The sequence below is a fragment of the Ovis aries genome, chromosome 11, assembly GCF_016772045.2.
Source record: "Ovis aries strain OAR_USU_Benz2616 breed Rambouillet chromosome 11, ARS-UI_Ramb_v3.0, whole genome shotgun sequence".
NCBI classification, from domain to species: domain Eukaryota; kingdom Metazoa; phylum Chordata; class Mammalia; order Artiodactyla; family Bovidae; genus Ovis; species Ovis aries.
In genome coordinates, this window is record NC_056064.1 from 38409366 (window position 1) to 38430657 (window position 21292).

The window sequence follows — 21292 nt, forward strand, 5'->3', positions numbered from 1 at the left end:
CAGATCGTGTCCTGCTCCGTGAATGGAGGGCCAGGAGATTCCCAAGAACCTTCCTTCTCTGACCTTGTTGGTTCTGGGAAGTGGACAGTGAGGGAGGAGACAGGCTACTCAAAGTTCTGCAAAACTCAGGGAGAGTCAGAGTTCTCCAGGGCAACATGGTCCTGAACCAGAAGCCAGTGTAGACACAGGCCAGTCAGATGGCATTCACACTGGCTTCCCACTCCCTACCCTTTTGGCATGGAGAGTGTCCCAGGAAGAGATCACAAGACCCACCGCTCTTCTGAAACCTGGAGGTGTATGGGGTCAGAGGAACTCCCTCTCTATCATTGAACAGAGAAGGAAATGAACCTTCTTCCTAAGACCTCTACTCACTCATCACGTGTTACTTGACAATGTGCTGCGGGTGATGGGTGATGGGGGCACGGAGGTGGATAAAGTGCAGCTCACTCCCCTTTAGGAGCTGTGTCTAGTAGAGGGATGGGTGAGTAAACAACTGCAATTCAGTGTGACAGGTGGACGGTGGAGGCGACTGCTGCAGCAAAGAGGGCTGGACTCTGCTTGGGGGAGGGGCGGGAAGGATTTGAAGGAGGTGCCACTTGAGACTGGTCTCGGAGGGTGCATTGGGATTCATGGGGAGGGCAGCATTCCAGGCTGAGGCTCAGAGGCTCAGGCAAAGACGCAGCAGCTGAAAGCAGCAGAGCAAGTGCAGGACTGTGAACATTTGTCTGGCTGGCACAGAGCCTGTCTCGGAGGAAGACAGGAGCCTGGCCGGGAAGCTGGGGTCAGATCACTTGCCAGGCTGAGGAGTTTAGAACCGGCATCATAAATGCAGGCAGGGGGTGGTATCGACCTTGCCAAAGAGCATAGATGAGGTGGCAACTTGCCATGCTCAGAGGGCGCCTGTGGGCGAGAGAGGCACTGGTCCACTGGTTTATTAATGTTTTCATTAAACTTTTATGAAGTTCCTTATTAGTCAGAACTCTTTTGGCTCAAGTGGTAGAGACCCACTCAAACCACCTTAAACAAAAAGATTTGTTGGTTCACATGACTGGGGATGGCACCGTGAGAGCCTAAAGAGGAGAAGGAAGCCATCAGAGCCCCATCCTGCCCGCCTGTGGCTCGTCTCCATCTCTGCTTGGCTCTGCTCAGCAGAGACCTCTTCTCACGGAGGGAAGGTGACCACCCAGCGCCCCATGCCTGTGTTATCTTAAGCAGCACTCCCAAAATGGAGAGGACCTCCTTCCTGTGTCTGTATATTAACCCCAAGGGAGGGTGTCATTGGTCCTGCTCAGTCAGTAACACCCATTGGTCTAATCACTGTTGCTGAGACTGTAATTAACCTGGGCTGGGTCACATGTTCACCTCTCTAGAGGAAGCACCCCCACTCACAGCTCCTCAGGACCACATGGAATAAAGGAGGAGGTTTTCCAAAGAAAAGGGGATTCTGTTATCAGGAGGAGATAATCCAGACTGGGGAAAAAAAAGTCATTTCCATTTTTGTCTGCCAAAGACTCTAGCTGCGGAGAATTCAGAGATAAGGTATTATCTCTGCCATCAAATAACTCCCATTCAGATAAGGGTTTGATGGTTGGAAATTATCACGATAATGAGGAGACACAGGGACTCACCAGACACTTTGAGAACCCAAGAGAGGAGCACCCAACACAGACAGAAATAAACTAGAAAGCACATGCCTCCAAAAGTTGCCCCTCAACTGAAATAGGAAAGATGAACAAGAAATTAGCAAAAGGCAGAAAGGGAAGCGGCAACGAAGAATCTGGTGGCCTGTGAGCCAGTCGGGTGGAGAGACCAGGAGATGAGTGTGTTGTTTTGGATCTAGAGGTTGAGAAAAAGGCTTATGTTGTGGATATAAATTTGGAATTCATCCCAGTGGGTGGTAGCAAAAGCCACGGGAGGATGCTGTCACTCAGGGAGAGTGAGAGGAAAGCTGTGAACACCCACGCTGGCTGAGTGGGTGGACACAGAGGAAGCAAGAAGGAAAGTGTCTGAGAAAAGGACAAGCAGGTCAGCGGCACGTGGTGAGAACATGATTTGTGCTCTCAGGTCCCAAGGCCTCTGCAGATGCAATTCTCTCTCACTGGAAACTTTCAAGGGGAAAGAACAGATTACCTGCAAAGGAATGAAAACTAGATTGTTAACAGACATCTCCTCAGCAAGCCCCCGTGCAAGGAGAAGCTAGGGCAAATCCTGCAGGGGGAGGCATGGCTAGACTGCTAGTTGTCTCCAGCGTCTGCCCCCCACTCTCCCTTCATGATAGAACCTTGGGTGTTTAGCTGTACACAGAGTCACCCAGAATCCAGTTTATGTTTCCAGGCTCCCTTGATGCTGTTTGGCCATGTGAGTGAATTTCAGTCGTGCCTTCCTTCCTCCTCCTCTCCTTCCTCTATCCATCCTGCTGCCTGGAAAGCCAATAAGAAGCCATTATCTTGGACCATGAGAATAACAACCACATCAAATGTGTACCAGAAAACTGGGAGGAGCCTAGTCCCCTGCTGGCTTTTACATGAGAAAAAATAAAAAATAAACTTCAACTTGTTTGAAACACTGCTATTTTAGGTCTCTTATTTACAGCACTAAACCTGATTCAGACTGATGTTGAAAGGAAATTACAGCCAGCATATCAATCAAGTGTGAGAATAAAGTGAAATCATTTTTGTACAGACAACAACTCAAAGAGAAGTCAGGAAATAGATGTTTAAATGTATTATTTAAAGCCCTAAAAATAAGTAATAGAAGGAGTAAATAAATAGGTGACTGGTAAGGATCAGGGAAAGACAGGAAACAGTGAAAGCAAACTAAATTCATCACCTTTCATTGCAGGGAGTCAGGAGATACTGTTTAAACTTGATGAATTAAATACAGAGACATTAGCATATTTTCTGGCACCATGGAAGAACCATCAGGAAGGATAAAAGGAGAAATGGTGTAACATGATTACTTCTGGGGAATGGGCCTCAGGATCGATGGAGGAAGACTTTAAGTTTTCATTTTACTCTCTAGGTACAGTGTAGATGTGCACAGGGAAATAGCTGAAGGATACAGACCTAACTCTTAACGATATAAACCTCAGGGAGTAGGCACTCCCAAAGAAGGAGGGTCTGGGGACAGATTAAATTTCACTTTATAACTTACTGGGGACTTCCCTGGTGGCTCAGATGGAAAAGAATCTGCCTACAGTGCAGGAGACCTAGGTTAGATCCCTGAGTGGGGAAGATCTCCTGGAGAAGGAAATGGCTATCCACTCCAGTATTCTTGCTTGGAGAATCCCATGGACAGAGGAGCCTGGTGGGCTACAGTCCAAGGGGTTGCAAAGAGTCAAGAAGACGACTGAGTGACTAACTTTCACTTTTCACTTTCTTTATAACTTACTATATTATGTGGTGTTATAAAAGTGAGCACTTATTATTTTTGTTAAAAAAAACTTTTAGTGTGCATTTTTTAAAAGAATAGGGGGGAATAACAGACGGCGGTCTTCAGTCTGGAAAATGCCACAGACAGAAGGATGGGATCTGCGAGGTCTTATTTTCCTGCCAGTGAAATAGGGTTTCTCTTTGCAAGTCTGATCACCCCTGATTTTGTCCACTGCCTGGATTATCTTGCCCACTGTCCTCCATGGCCAGACCTGAGAGGAGTGTAAAGAGCATTCCCCTCTCTGGAGGTGTCTTGCTCAAGTGCTCCACTTCTTGCTGACAGAGTTGGAATTATCCCAGGGTCAAGCAGTCAGAGGCCTCTGTTTGCCAGGCTTGGGATTTCTCTAGTGACATAACTCCCTGAAATCCTAGTTGGCTGTCTGCCAGTTCAGTTCTTAGGGATGCCATGTACAAGTAACCAATGTCAGATAGCTTGCCCAGTCATGAAACCTGTTTCTGAACCCACTTCTTGTGGCTCGTCTCTTAGCAACAGGCTTGGGGGCTCTGACTATCCATCTAGGCCTTAGGTCAAGATTCTTCCTTGGCATATGGTCATCTGGGGTTCACAGCTCAGCATCCTTTTTGTGACTGAGATCTTGAAACTCCTTTGAGGGAACTAGCTTTCCCCTTCTCACTCTCAGCCAAGAGATTTAATCCGGGGTTGTTTCCTACCTCTAAGTCTAGGCGGGTGCCATAAGTATGTCCCCATCTCTCTCACCAAAATGATTGCTCTCAGAGATGGGCAGCCCAATCAGAACTAATCAGAGGACTCTTGCTGAAAATGCTGGAACATAGATGTGTTCTTTCTTGATGATATTAAACAAGGAAGCTTGTAGCCCCAGGAGCTGCTGTCAGCCATGAGAGCTGTTGGGACTATGAGGGGAGTCATCCAACACTGAGGAAACAGAATAAAAAGATGAAGAAAAAAAATTAGGTTATGGTTACAATGGATTGTTTCTTCTGAGTACTCTTAACTTTACCACTGAAAATAAAATTCCACTTTCACAGTTATAGGTAGCTCACAACTGTCTCTAAGTGATGTTAGATGATTGGACTTAGATCATTGGTTAGATCTGTATTAACAAATCTTAATTATACAACCTCCTCTGATGGTCCAGTTTAGAAGAAAGATTTTTGGCATCTTGTAGCACCATCTGAGGGCTTCCCTGGTGGGTCAGCAGTAAAGAATCTGCCTGCAATGCAGGAGATGGGGGTTCAATCCCTGGGTTGGGAAGATCTCCTGGAGCGGGGCATGGAAACCCACTCCAGTATTTTTGCCTGAAGAATTCCATGGACAGAGGAGCCTGGTGGGCTACAGTCCACAGGGCTACAAACAGTTGGACATGACTGAAGCAACTTAGCACTCACACAGCACCACATGAAGGTCACTAGTAGTCATCACATTCAGTATCTAATAAAAATATTATTTTTAATGAAATCTCCAATAATTCCCACAGCATTGGGCACATAGTCTGAGCCCTAAAATATAACAGGAGATGGTTAGACAAGCTGATCCATTTCCATGAGGATAATGAGATTAGAAAGAATGGTTTATTACTGCTTTCCACACCTCTTGGCCAGGTCCACATTTTTAATTCTGTGTCATACAACACCCCATTTCTTGTACCAGTTCTTCATGGTCAAGATTCTTTTAGTTGTATGTAAAGCAACCTCACTCAAAGTAATTTAATGAAGAGAGGGCTTTTGGCTTATGGGATGGGAAGGGCAGGGATATATTATAAATGGGGATGGAATACTGCTCTCTCTTTCTCAGTTGAGAAATACTTTCTCTCCCTTTCATGTTCTGTTTCAGCTTCATTGTCTTCCAAGTTAGGGTGGCTTTCTCTAAGCAAATTAGAAAACATTGGCCACCCATGGCATCCAGGATTGTCCTTGACAACTCCATGATCAGAAAAGAAGCAAACCTCCTTCCTGTCAAGGACAACCATAAAAAATACCAGGAAGGGGTTTGATTGGTTTATCTTGGGTCATGTGTACACCTTTCATCCAGGAGTGTAAGATGCTACGATCAACTTGTACTGGATTATATATGCACTCCAGTATCTGTTACCAGAAGAAATGGGGAAGGGGATGTTTAGAAGAGAAAAAGAAAAACACTGAAAAAAATTTATAAAAAGATTGAGTAGAAAACAATGCTTCTACAGGCACTCACATTTACCAGTTGAACTTGCTAGTTAATAACATCTCATTTACAACTTTAAAAACACCTGTAACTGTACGGATCCATTTAATGAAAAGTGTTCAAGAAAACTATGGATCTTCAGTGAAGAACATAAAATAGAGCATGAGCAAAAATAGATTTTGATCTCAGATGCAACAAGTTAATATTCTAATGCAGTGGATACCATCTTCAATTAATCTATAATTTTATATAATTCCAATCAAAAATCCCAGTGGGATTATTAAAAAGGGAATTGAAAGCACTGATTCTAAAGTTAATCAGGAAGATAAAAGCATGAGTATTACCAAGACAACTCTTTAAAGAGAAAACTAATGAAGGAGGTGTTGCTATCAAATCAAAACATAATATAAAACTACAGTAATTAGACATGTCTTTTTGGGGGGACTTGCCTGGTGGTCCAGTGGTTAAGATCTGCCTGTCAATTCAGGGGACATGGGTGCTCCGCAATAAAAGAAGCCAGCTCAACGAGAAGCCAGTGTACCACAACCAGTGTATAGTCCCTGCTGGCGGCAACTAGAGAAAGCCCACGCTGCAACAAAGAGCCCCATGTGCCCCAACGAAGACCCAGCACAGCCAAAAAAAAAGTATATTCTTGGGGATGGTTCAGTTTCCAAGGAAATGTAGTGGACATATTTCCCCCTCTTCCTACTGCTAAGTGAAACTGAAAACCCTGGGTCTTTTACATAAAACAACATAAGAAAACTCTGAAAAGTGGAGAGAAGAAGGTAGACCGTCATAGGCACCTTGTGACCTGAAAAATAACACAGAGGTGAGTTCTGTGGGTTTCCTTTTTGCTCCATATATCCCAGACTGGGTCTTGAGCCAGCAATCTGGAAACACCAACAGGCCACAAAATAATAAGCAAACCCTATGGAAATCTACTCTCTCTAGCTAAAGGATCAGGAAAAGGGCAGCTTAGCAATATAGACATAATTTGAACAATAACCACTTTACTGCAGCCAAACACTACCAAAATATTCCCCCAAATGAACAACAACAGAAACTGACCTAATCTCCGTACATGCAAAGACCAAGTGAGGAGTCAAGACCCAGGCTTGCCAGACTGTAAGGAGACAACTGACTCTTTCCCCCACTCACCTACTGAGGTCAAGGACAGGCTGAATAAGGGGTCAGGACTTTCATTGCCACTGAGGGCGGTCTCCTACTCCTCAGCGTCAGTGGAGATGACGTGAAGAATCTGGACTTCCACTTCCACCTGGCAGTAAGGAGGGGGTGTCAACACTTATTGTCGGAGCAGTGTCAGAGAATGTTAGCTAAAACAGGAGGTTTAAATAAGATCCAGAGTATCATAACATAATACTCAAAGGCTACAGGAAAAAGGAAAAAGGGTTCAGGAAAAAGTCACTTTCAAGATCGAGAAGTTCTCAAACTGAATGAAAAAAAAGGAAATCATGCCAACATAGACAACAGGTATGTTAATGCTATGTGACCGTGATTGTAAAGCTGCCAGGAGTTTAAAAATGCTTCAATAAACATGCTTGAAACAAACAAAATAAATAGGAAGCCTCAGCAAAGAAATAGAGTTTCAGCAAAGAAATAGGAGACATGAAGAGCCAATAAAATTGAGAAATGTAATAGTGGAAATATTAAAACTTGGCTGATGCATTCAACAGCAAAATAGAAGGAATAAGAGGGGAAAACAAGTGAACTAGAAGATTGAAAAATAACTACCACAGAGAGAAAACAGACAAAATAGAAATGAATAGAGTCTCAAGGACTGGAGGGACTATAATAAAAGATCTCTAACACTCCTGTCATCAGAGTCTCAAAGAAAGGGGAAAGAAGGTAGGATTTTAAAAGTACACAAAGAAATGACAGCTGAAAATGTCTCAAACTTGGCAAAATACATAAACCTACAGATTCAAGAAGCTGAATGAACTCCAAATAGGAAAACTCAAAGAAATCAGCACCAAGGTACTTCACAGTCAAACTTCTGAAAACTAGACCAAAACAACGTCTTGAAACCAGTGAGACAGAAATGACATCTTTCCTATAAGGGAAAAACAACTTGAACGGCAGTGGATTTCTCATCAAGAACCACGGAGTCCAGAAAGAAGTGGCATGTTTTCCAAGTGCTGAAAGAAAAGCAGTGTCAGCCCAGAATCCTACATTTAGCAAAAATGTCCTTCAGGAATGAGGAGGAAATCAAGACACTCTCTGATGAAGAAAAACTAACAGAATTTGTTACCAGCAGACTTACCCTTTAAAAAAAAAAAAGACTGAAGAAAATTCTCTAAATATAAACGAAAATTTAAAAAAAATGAATTTTGGAGCATCAGAAAATAAAGAAGAACATGTAAAACAAAAATATAAGTAAGTTTGGGCTACCCTGATGGCTTAGTGGTAAAGAATCAGCCTGCCATTGCAGAAAACACAGGTTTGATCCTGATCTTGGAAGATTCCACATGCCTGGGGGCAACTAAGCCCGTGGGCCACAGCTACTGAACCTGTGCTCTAGAGCCTGGGAGCCACAACTACCGAGAACTACAGAAGCCTGTGCCCTCTAGAGCCTGTCCTCTGCAACAAGAAGCCACCGCAATGACAAGTCCCCACACTGCAACCAGAGAGGTGCGCCTGCTTGCCGCAACTAGAGGAAAACCGGTGCAGCAGCAAAGACACGGGACAGCCAAAATACAAATAAATAAATAAATTTAAGATGTATGAGTGCATTCAGCAAACTTTCCTTCTTCTCTTGGGTTTTCTGAATTATGTTTGATGCTTGAAGCAAAAATTGTAACACTGTCTAATGTGGTGCTAAATGCACCTGGAGGAGATATTGAAGGCAATTATACTAAATACGGGGAAGGTAAAGGGACCAAGGGTGGTAAGTTTTCTGGTTTTCATTTTAACTGGCAAAATGACAGCACTAGCGGATTGTGACCGGATATATATAATGTATAGTGCAATAACTAGCAACTACCAAAATATACAAAAAGATGTATTTAAAAACGGTACAGATGAATCAAAATGAAATTCTAAAATATGTTCAAGTAACCTACAGGGAGGCAAGAGAAAGAAAGCAAAGAAATGAAATACAGAGAAAACAATTCTAAAACCAAAACAAACAAGCGAAAAAATGGCAGACTTAATCCATAACATATCAGTTATTACATTAAATGTGAATGATATAAGTCAGTGGTCCCCAACCTTTTTGGCACCAGGGACCAGTTTTGTGGAAGACAACCGCTCACTTCCTACTGTGAGACCCAGTTCCTAAGGGGCCACAGACCAGTGGCCTGAGGGTTAGAACCCCTGGTATAAATACACCAAGTAGAAGACAGTTTGGCAGAGTGAATGAAAAAATATGAGCTAACTAGACTGACTGTTGAACAACGTGGAGGATTGGTTTCAGGACGTGTTATCAATACCAAAATTCATGAATGTTCAAGTCCCATAGTAAGCCCTCCATATCTGCAGTTCCACATCCACTGATTCAGTTAATTATAAGTATTTATTGAAAAAAATCCACAAGTAAGTGGACCCACACAGTTCAAGCTGCATTGTTCAAGTGTCAACTGCATATGCTGTCTATAAGAAATTCACCAAATATAATGCTGTTGACGGACTGAAAATAAAAGGATGAAGAAAGATACATCATGAAAACATCAAAAGAAAACAGGTGTGGCTACAGTAACATCAAAGCAAAGAAAACTACCAAGCAGAGATAAAAGGGTCAGTCTATCACAAAACATAGCTACTGGAAATGTGTGTGCACCAAAGAACAGAGCTGAATAAAAAAAAAGAATGAATCAAAAACTGAATGTAAAAATATTAATTTGAAAAGATATATGCATCTCTATGTTCGTTGCAGCATTATTTATAATAACCACGATGTGGAAGCAACCTAACTGCCTATCAATAGATGAATGGATAGTGAAGATATGGTATCCACGTACAATGGGATATTACCTAGGCATAAAAAAATGAAATCTTGTCATTTGTGCCAATTTGGATGGGTCTAAAGAGGTATTATTCTAAGTGAAATAAGCAGATAGAGAAAGGCGAACACTGTATGATTTCACTTATATGTGGAATCTACAAAACAAAACAAATGAACAAAGAGAAGCAAACAGAAGCAGAGTCATGGCTACGGAGAACAAACAGATGGCTGCCCGAGAGTGGAGGTGGGTAGGGGAAGGAGAGAGATAGGTGAGGGAGATTAAGAGGCACAAACTTCTAGCTGCAGAATAAATGAGTCATGGGTATGAAATGCACAATGTGGCCAATAGAGTTAATAACTATGTCATATCTTTGGACGGTGACAGATGGTAACAAGACTTACTGTGGTGATCATTTTGAAATGTATAGAAACTGCAAATCACTATGTTGTATACCAGGAACTAACACAGTGTTGTAGGTCAATTATACTTCAAAGACAATCAAGCTCATACAAAAAGAGATCAGATTTGTGATTAGCAGAAGTGGGATGTGGGGGAGGGGGAATTGGATGAATGGTCAAAAGTTACAAGCTTTCAGCCAGAAGACAAATAATGACTAGCTATGTAACTGGTGTCATGATAAACATAACCCACAGATGTATGCGATATATGAACGTTGCTAAGAATGTAAAATCCTAAGAGTTCTTATCACAAAGAAAAACTGTTTTTTTCCTACTTCTTTAATTTGCTATTTATATGAGGTGACAGATACTTCATTAAACTTATTGTGGTAATCATTTCATGATGTATGCTAAGTCAGATTATTATGCTGCGCACCTTAAACTTATACAGTGTCGATTACATCTCAATAAAACTGGAAGAAAAGTGGATGAAGGAAATAAAATTATATAACTGAAAGAAGAAACAGACAAATCCATGATTAAATTGGCTACTTCAACATCACTCTCTCTACAACTGATAAAACAACTAGACAGAGAACCAAGTATACAGAAGAACTGAAGTATACCCTCTACCAACAGGATCTAATTGACATTTATAGAGCACTCTACTCAACAACAGCAGGATACATATTCTTCTCAAGTGCCCACAAAATGTGTACTAAGAGAGACCACATCCTGGGTCATAAAACAAAGTCAATTTTTTTTTTTAAGAATCGAAATCACGTAGAATATGTTCTAAACCACAGTGAAATCAATAACAGAAAGAAAACAAGAAAATCTCCAAACACTTGGAAACTAAATAACATATGTCTAAATAATCCATGCATCAAAGAGGAAATCTCAAAGGAAGTTCCTAAAATGCACTGAACTAAATGAAAATGAAAAGACATATCAAAATTCATGAGATCGAGCAGTGCTTGAGAGAGAAATTTATAGTAAAGACATGGTCTAAATGATCTAAATATACCAATTACACAACAGAGATTGGCAGACAGAGTGAAAAAAATGCGATCTATCTATTTGCTCATCCTCAAGAGATTAATTTTAGATAGAAGGACAATGAAGAGGTTGAGGTGAAAGGATGAAAAAGATAAATCCATGCAAACAGTAACCAAAAGAGAGCTGTAGTGTCTATACCATTGTCAGACAAAGTAGAATTTAAAATTTTGTTAAAAGTTACAAGAGACAAAGAAGGAAATTATATACTGATAAAACATTTGATAACAATTACAAATATATGTCCAACTCTTTGTGATCCCATGGACTGTGTAGCCCACTGGGCTCCTCTGAGCATGGGGATTCTCCAGGCAAGATCACTGGAGTAGGTTGCCACGCCCTCTTCCAGGTACAACTGCATATGAATCTACAATTATCTCAAAGTAAAATGTGATTTAAAGTGTGTTATTGAATCAGTTCACTCACTCAGTCGTGTCCAACTCTTTGCGACCCCATGGATTGCACTACGCCAGGCTTCCCTGTCCATCACCAACTCCCAGAGCTTACTCAAACTCATGTCCGTTGAGTCGGTGATGCCATCCAATCATCTCATCTTCTGTCAACCCCTTCTCCTCTTGCCTCCAATCATTCCCAGCATCAGAGTCTTTTCAAATGAGTCAGTTCTTCGCATCAGGTCACCAAAGTACTGGAGTTTCAGCTTCAGCATCAGTCTTTCCAGTGATTCAGGACTGATTTCCTCTAGGATGGACTGGTTGGATCTCCTTGCAGTCCAAGGGACTCTCAAGAGTGTTCTCCAGCACAACAGTTCAAAAGCATCAATTCTTTGGCGCTCAGCTTTCTTTATAGTCCAACTCTCACATCCATACATCCATCCATACTGGAAAAATCAAATCTTTGACTAGATGGATCTTTGTTGGCAAAGTAATGTCTCTGCTTTTTAATGTGTTGTCTGGGTTGGTTGTAACCTTTCTTCTAAGGAGCAAACGTCTTTAATTTCATGGCTGCAGACACCATCTGCAGTGATTTTGGAGCCCCCCAAAATAAATTCTGTCACTGTTTTCATTGTTTCCGCATCTATTTGCCATGAAGTGATGGGAACCGCAGTGCTGTGGTTCATAGGGTCGCAAAGAGTCAGACGCGACTGAGCAACTGAACTGAACTGAACTGATGGGACCAGATGCCATGATCTTAGTTTCCTGAATGTTGAGTTTTAAGCCAACTATTTCACGCTCCTCTCTCACTTTCAAGAGGCTCTTTAGTTCTTCGCTTTCTGCCATAAGTGTGGTGTCATTTGCATATCTGAGGTTATTAATTGTAATGGGCAAATAGATGAATTTTTAAAAAGAAAATATCCAGAAAGATACCCATGTATACCTTTGAGTGTGATATATGGTAAGAACAGCATTGCAAATAAATGATGAACTAAAGGACTAGTCAACAAATGGTTCTATGATAATAAATGCTATCTTTTATGCACATATTTCCTCTGATAACTCAGTGGGGCGTGTATTGATTAGGACAGGTTAAACTGCTGTAACAGAGATCTCGAACTTTAGCGGTTCAAAGAAAACAACATATTTCTTTTCCTTTGGAGACCTCTAATTTTAGGGTGAGTAGGTGGTCCACCTCTGGGCATGATTAGAGGGCACATCCCAATCTGTGGAAAATTCTTAAAGAGATGGGAGTACTAGACCATCTTATCTATTGGCTGCAAAACCTGTATTCTGGTCAAGAAGCAACAGAACCAGACATGGAACAATGGACTGGTTCAAAATTGGGAAAGGAGTACATCAGTGCTGTTTATTGACACCTTGCTTATTTAACTAACATGCAGAGTACATCATGTGAAATGCTGGGCTGGATGAAGCACAAGCTGGAATCAAGATTGCTGGGAGAAATATCAATAACCTCAGATATGCAGATGATACCTCCCTTATGGCAGAAAGTGAAAAGGAATTAAAGAGCCTCTTGATGAAGGTGAAAGAAGACAGTGAAAAAGCTGTCTTAAAATAACATTGAAAAAACTAAGATCATGGCGTTTGGTCCTATCACTTCTTGGAAAATAGATGGGGAAACAATGGAAACAGTGGCAAACTTTATTTTCTTGGGCTCCAAAATCACTGTGAACAGTGACTGAAATTAAAAGACACTGACTCCTTGGAAGAAAAGCCATGACCAATCTTGACAGCATATTAAGAAGCAGAGACAATATTTTGGTGACAAAGTTCCATATAGTCAAAGCTATGGTTTTCCCAGTGGTCATATATGGATGTGGGATCTGGACAATCAAAAAGGCTGAGTGCTGAATAATTGATGCCTTCGAACTGTGGTGCTGGAGAAGACTCTTGAGAATCCCTTGGACTGCAAGGAGATCAAACCAGTCCATCCTAAAGGAAATCAGTCCTGAATATTCATTGGAATGGTTGATGCTGAAGCTGAAGCTCCAATACTTTGGCCACCTGATGCGAAGAACCAACTCATTGGAAAAGACCTTGATGATAGGAAAGATGGAGGGCAGGAGGAGAAGAGGACAACAGAGGATGAGATGGTTGGATGGCATCACTAACTCAATGGATATGAGTTTGACCAAACTCTGGGAGACGGTGAAGGACAGGGAAGCCTGGTGTGCTGCAGTCCATGGGGTCACAAAGAGTCAGATGTGACTGAGAGGCTGAACAACAGCAATCATCGAAGATATGACCCCAGACTGTGCCTAAATTTCATTTGCAAAGTTGGTAAAAAAGTTCTAGCTGGACAAGCAGACTGCGTTCTAATGGGATAGACTCTCTCTCTCTCCATATATGTAACTGTGTTATATATTATACCATATTCTACTGTAGTATATACAAATATATATTTGCATGAAATGAAGGAGAAAGAAGAACAAGTTAAATGATACCATGAGAATCAACTGGTCAGATCCAGAAGGTGGGATACTGCTCTACAGAACAGCTGATCTGGCTTCTTAGAGAGTCAACAGCATGAAAGAAAAAGTGGGGGAACTCTTCCATATTAAAACATTTTTAAGAGGAATACAATCAAATGAAAGATGTTGACTCTGGGAGCACTGCTCCCAGGCAAATCAATCATGAAATACAATTTGGGGACAAGGACTTAGTATGGGCACTTATTAGGAATTATTGTTTATTTTGTCAGTGTGATAATGGCATCTGGTTATGTGAGAGAGTGTTCTTGTTTTTAAGAGATGCCAACTGAAATATTTGGAGGTGAAATATCCTAATGTTCATAATTTTAAACACATATGAAAAGGAAAGATGGAAAAAATATGGGAAAATATCAATAATGGTGGAATCTGAAGCATTTGTTGTATGTTTGAATTTTTCATAATATAACATTTTTAAAGAATAAAGCTGTTACAGAATATAGCATCCAAGAAAACTCCTTGGCCCTGGTGATATTCAAGGGCCACCTTGGAGAGTGCCCTTGATCCCTGCAAACCTGCTGTCAGTTCCACAGGCTTGATTCCCATCCAGATGAATCTCACAGTCTTCCTGTTTAAAAGGCAACCTGCTGTTCCTCCAAAGTCACAGCATCCATCCGAAATGTACGCCCACTGCTTTTTCGCTGAACTGCGGCGCTAGGTTTCTCTGGCTGGTATTGAACAAGAGGAGCAGGCAGACCTTGGGTATGACTCTACACTTCAGCTTATGGTTGGGGTCCTCAACAAGCTAAAAGTTTTCATTGCTGGCTCTCACCCTTAACTCCATGATCAGGAATTGGCTATTAGCTAAGCTTCACAAGCTTTTGCTGCTCATATGGAACCTGTACCTCAATACTTCACAAGTCCTAGGCAAGAGGGTGTCAACTTTCTGAGGGATCAGCAAATAATTTCCACAGGGGTAAATGAGGATGTGGTCTCTGCCCCCTCATTCTAACCCACCCCCACACTTTTTCATCTTGTTTCCTGATCCTGTTGATATCACTTTGGGATGAACTGGATACACAACCTCCCACTATGAAAACAGAATGTGAAACATCTTTTTCATCCTCTTACTCACAATGATACAATTTGCATATTATGACTAGGGAGGGATGTCTTAATCAATGTTCTCTTAGGCCCAGAATCCTGCTTGAAACTAAAAGGGAATTGTTGTTAGCACATGGATGTGGCTCAGAGGACAGAGAGGAAGTTCAAGTGGACCTTGCAAGGAACTGGAACAAGGAAATTCTTTCTCACTGTCACCTTGCTCTTGCTCTCACTCCCTCTCTCATCCTTTATTTCTGTATCTCTTTGCACATCTTTTGCTCCTGTATCTATGAACTGCACTCTTTGTATTTTCATATAATTGGCTGCGTTGCAGTCTACACAACCTAAATCAAGCTGTACTCCAAAGTAACTAGCAATTCTCAACTCCAGTTCCTTCATGCATCAATTCCTCTTCCAACCAGCTATGATGGGAAGGCAGGATCACGCTATATAAACATGGCCTTCAGGGTCTTACCCCTGGAGGGAAGGGGTTGTGGTTAGAGTCTGCATAAAGAAGGAGTATAATCTAAAGACACATACCTATTTTTCCCCCCAAACTTTTATTGTTCAACTACTCATTTAACTTATTTGTAGCTAATAATCCTAATTAGTAAGTTGCCTCACTCAATTATCTTGCCATTTCAAGGTCCAAAAGAAAATTCCAGGGAATTATCAGCATCGTCAATTAAGTAAAAGAAATCTGGTAGGAGAGACTTTTTATCCAAGGATAAGAGGAAGATAGATAACACAAATTAAAAAGGGAAACAAATCTAATATCAGAATTTAAACTCTCAGTGAAGGCTCTAAAGAGCACGACTGAACTGTGGGAAAACTGAATCAGTGTAGTAAATGATCATACTGGTGTGTGTGTTTGGACGTGATTCAACCACATATCTGTGCCACAATTTCTCTTTCATCACAGAAGAACACTTGTCATATAAGAATATGAGCACAGGCAGTTATACTTTTTTAGATATTTCTTGATGCATTTCCTGTGTCCCGTTTCCCCACTTGGAGAAACCATTGGTAATCTACATATAAGTAACTCAAACAGGCTGAGCTTTGCTAAGTCTGAGAAAAGACTAGACTAGTGTTTAGTGTAGTTTCACATCTTAAGCCCAGCAGTTACTTTTATATCCAGCTATTTAGAAGTGTTGCCATTATCAACTCTCATAAAATAACATATAAAGATATAGCCATAACCACACACATTCACAAAGGCATTCATGTAAATTATAAGTACAGGTTCATATAGTCAGAGACATGGTTTTTCCAGAGTTATGGATGTGAGAATTGGATCATAAAGAAGGCTAAGCGCTGATGAACTGATGCTTTCAAGTTGTGGTTCTGGATAAGACTCTTGAGAGTCCCTTGGACTGCTAGGAGGTCAAAGCAATCAATCCTAAAGGAAATCAACCCTGAATATTCATTGGAAGGACTGATGCTGAAGCTCCAATACTTTGGCCAACTGATGCAAAGAACTGACTCATTGGAGAAGACCTGAGGTTGGGAAAAATTGAGGGCAGGAGGAGAAGGGGATGACACAGGATGAGATGATTGGATGGCATCACCGACTCAACCAACATGAGTTTGAGCAAACTCCAGGAGATAGTGAAAGACAGGGAAGCCTGGTATGCGGCAGTCAGTGAGGTCACAAAGAGCTGGACATGACTGAGTGATGAACAACAGCAACTGAGACAAACTTGGAAATCTCTCTCAGAGTACAGAACATAAACTTTAAAAGATGAGATAAAGTCATAGGGAGAGAAACAGAGAGTAGAGATCAAGTCAAAGAATGACAGATGTTCCCGAAAAACAAATACTCGCTGGATGAGAGGCAGAGACAAAATTAACTAAAACTCTCCTAATAAGGGGGATAAAAGGCCAGCTTACTAAGAGTGAAAGGTTTCTAAGTTTCTATTCAAACTCAATGAAGAGTATTTAGTTTAAAAATTGTTTATTAGCTCTGGCCCCCAATGTGACAATGCTCCCTTAGAATGAATACTTAAAACAGACATAACATAACAACCTTAAATATGGAGCAGAATCAAGTTGCTAACTATCCCCTTCAGAAGCTAAAAGAGAGGAAAAAATAAAATCTGGGGGAAATAAAAGGATATATTAATGATTAGAACAAAAGTTAGTGAACTAAAGCATAGAAAAAAGCAATAAAAAATCAGTAGAATCAAAGTTTCTTTGAGCAGATTAATACCAGTTATAAACCTCTAGCCACGGCGGGGGGGGGGGGGGGGGGGGGGGGGGGGGGGAATAAAAACAATGTCAGGCATGACAGAGGGGCCTCATTTCATAGCCTATTGAAAAAATTTTTTTAGAATTAAAAACTTATTTCTTGCTACTCTCTCCATTCATCTCACAATCAATTAAAAATAAATATTTTAAAATTTTAAACAAAAATATTTAAAAATTAAAAAAAAAATTTCTTCTTTGCCAATTTTGTGATTTTCATCATTCCCTCACTCCACATCCAGCCACCTTGGGACATAAGCTCATCACCCTAGGACATGAACCCACCCACCAGTAGGCTGGCACCAGCTCCAGGACCCTTGAGATACACAGCCAGCTGCACCCGGACACAGCCCTGTCAACCAGCACTCCTGGAGCCACTACACAAGGCAGGGCCTGACAGCCAGCCACGCTGAGGGCTGCCTAACAACTTGCCCACAGTAGTCAGTCCCACCACAACAGAAAGGACCACGCAGAACACAGAACCAGTACTATACCTTTGGTGACCAGAGGGGAGTGTGCTGCTCGGCCCCACAGGGTGTCTTCTATAGGGGTCACTTCTCCAAATCCAGGAAATGTAGTCAACTTACCTAATACATAGAAATAAACAGAGACTTAGGCAAAATGAGGAGACAGAGGAATATGTTCCAAATGAATAAGACAAAACCTGAGACAAAGAAGTAAGTGAAGTGGAGACAGGTGATCTACCCAATAAAGAGTTTAAGACGGGGCTTACCTGGTGGTCCAGTGGTTAAGACCCTACATTCCCACTGCAGGGGTCCTGGGTTCAATCCCTGATCAGGGAACTAGATCCCACATGCTGTAACTAAGAGTTCGCCTGCTGCAACGAAAGATCCTGCGTGCTGCAACTGAAGTTCTCACAAGGGGCAATGAAGACTGAAGGTGCCACGTGCTACAACTAAGACCCAGTGCAATCAAATAAACAAATGATTTTTAAATTAAAAGAAGAGTTCAAGGTAATGATTGTAAGGATGCTCAACAAACTCAGGAAAAGAATGGATGAATGGGTGAACACAGTGAGAATTTTAACAAAGACTTGAAAAATACAAGGAGAAACCAAACAGAGCTGAAGACTACAGTAACAAATAAAAATTTCACTAGAAGAAACTGACAGTAGATTAGATGATACAGAGGAATAGATCAGGACACTCGAAGAGACCAATGGAAATCACTCAAGTTGAACAGAAAAAAGGAAAACAAATTTTTCAAATGAAAACAGTCTAAGAGACGAATGGTATAACATCAAGTGTACTGACATTTACATTAGAGGGGTCCCAGTTGGAGAAAAAAAGAGAAAAGGAGGCAGAACACTTATTTGAAGAAATAATAGCTGAAAACTTCTCTAACCTAGAAAAGGAAACAAACATCTCGGTCCAGAAAGCACAGACAGTTCCCAGAGAGCTTTAGACCAAGACAGATTATGATTAAAATGGCAAAGATTAGAGGTAAAGAGAGAATCTAAAAACCATCAAAAGAAAAGCAATCAGTTATAATACATACAAGAGAATTACTGTAAGACTATCATCCGACTTTTCAGCAGAAACTCTGCAGGCCAGAGGGAGTGGCAGGACATATTTCAAAGTAATAAAAGGAAAAAACTTACAACCAAGAATACTCTACACGACAAGGCTATCATCCAGATTTGAAGAGTTTTACAGACAATCAGAGGACTTCACTTTCACTTTTCACTTTCATGCACTGGAGAAGGAAATGGCAACCCACTCCAGTGTTCTTGCCTGGAGAATCCCAGGGACGGGGGAGCCTGGTGGGCTGCCGTCTATGGGGTCGCACAGAGTCAGACATGACTGAAGCGACTTAGTGGCAGCAGCAGCAAACTGGTTTTATAAGAAATGTTAAGAGAACTTCTCTAAGTGGAAGGGAAAAGACCATAACTAAAAATATGAAAATAATGGAAGGAAAAATCTCATAGGTAAGGGCAAGCATAGAGTAAAGCTAGTAGATCAACCACTTACTAAAGGACAAAAATAGTCCAAAATCACCTATATCCACAGTAAGCAGTTAAGGGATATACAAAACAAAAAGATATTTTGAAATGACATCAAAAACATTCAATGTGGTGGGGGAGGTAAAAATGCAGAGTTTTAGCATGTGACTAAAACATTTTTTAAAATTTTTTAAATTATGAAAGTATAATAACACATTTAAGGAGATTTGGAAACTACAGAACAAAATTATACATAGTTCCACTATATATTACAATTATCTTTTAAGTAGATAAATTAAAATTTTTAGTTGGAGTTTCAATAACAAGCTTATAATGAGTTTGAACTGAAGAGATCATCAACTTAAAATAATCATATATATAAAAATAGGAATATTTTAAGTTGATGATGAAACGCAGCAGGGAGCCGACTCTTTGCAACTCCATGGACTGTAGCCTATCAGGCTCCTCTGTCCATGGGGTTTTCCAGGCAATAGTACTGGAGTGGATTGCCATTTCCTTCTCCAGGGGATCTTCCCAACCCAGGGATTGTACCCGGGTCTCCTGCATTGTAGACAGACGCTTAACCGTCTGAGCCACCAGGGAAGTCCAATATATAAAGATATGAATATATAATATATCCTAAGCCCCAAAACAAGTCTCAATATATTTAAGAAGATTTAAATCGTATCATGCCAAGCATCTTTCCCCCTCACAATGGCTTGAGACTAGAAATCAACCAAAGAAAAAAAACTGCAAAGAAAAAGCACACACATGGAGGCTACCCAATATACTATTAAATAACCAATGGGTCACTGAAGAAATCAAAGAAGATTTTAAAAAATACCTGTAGACAAATAAAAATGGAAACACAACAATTCAAAATCTATGGGACATGGTAAAAGCACTTGTAAGAGGGATGTTTATAATGATACAAGCCTATCTTAGGGAATAAGAAATAAACTTTAAAAAAACAAAAACCTTACCTTATGCCTAAAGGAACTAGAAAAATAAGAACAAACAAAACCCAAAGTTAGTAGAAGGAAAGAAATAAGATCAAAGCAGAAATAAATGAAATAGAGACTTAAAAAAATGGTAGAAAAGATCAATGAAATAACAGCAGTTTCTTTGAAAAGATAAACAAACTGACAAGCATTTACCTAGACTCATCAAGGGGAAAAAGAGAACAGACCCAAATAGATAAAATCAGAAATGAAAGAGAAGTTTCATTTCAACACCACAAAAATACAAAGGATTGTAAGAGACCACTACAAACAATTGTATGCCAATAAAATGGACAATCTAGAAGTAATGGAAAAATTCCTAAAATAATAATCTCCCAAGACTGAGTTAAGAAGAAATAGAAAACACAAACAGACCAATTACCAGTTGTGAAATAAAACATATTGAATCATTGAATAAAACATTGAATCAATAATTAAAAAAACAACACCCCAAAAACAAAAGTCCAAGACCAGGCAGTTAATAAGTGAATACTACAAAACATTTAAAGAAGAGTTAGCATTTATCTTTCTCAAACTATTAGAAAAATTTGAAGAGGAAAGAATGCTTCTACACTCATTCTATAAGGCCAGCATCACCCTGATACCATAACCAGACAAAGATCCCACACACACACAGACAAAAAAATTTACAGGCCAATATCATTGATGAACATAGATGTAAAAGTCCTCAACCAAATAATAACAACCTGAATTCAATGATACATTAAAAGGATCATACACCATAGTTAAATGAGATTATACACTTGGCCATGGTATATGATGCAAAAGTGGTTCAATATATGCAAATCAATCAATATGATACACCACACTAACAAATGAAAGAAAACAAACTATATGACTATCTCCATAGATTAAGGAAAAGCTCTTGACAATATTCAACATCCATTTACGACTAAAACTCTCAACAAGGTGGGTTCAGAGGAAACACATCTTCACATTAAAAAAGCCATGTATGACAAATCTACAGCCAACATCATACCCAAAGGTAGAGAGCTGAAAGCGTTTCCTTTAAGATCAGGAATAAGACACAGATGTCCACTTTTATTCAATATAGTATTAAAAGTCATAGCCGTAGCAATCAGACAATATAAAGTAATAAAAGGAATGCAAATTGTCACTGT

At 40.4% G+C, this 21292-nt stretch overlaps 1 long non-coding RNA gene across 1 annotated transcript; it reads right to left on the reverse strand.

The window, feature by feature from the left end:
- Window positions 1-2701: 2701 nt before the first annotated feature.
- LOC121820708 (uncharacterized) lies at window positions 2702-20575 on the reverse strand. The gene is made up of 3 exons (XR_006061403.2): window positions 17681-20575; window positions 6733-6850; window positions 2702-4326 (listed from the first exon to the last, which is right to left on the reverse strand). It is a non-coding gene; the product is annotated as an uncharacterized LOC121820708 (long non-coding RNA).
- Between the last annotated feature and the right edge of the window lie 717 nt (window positions 20576-21292).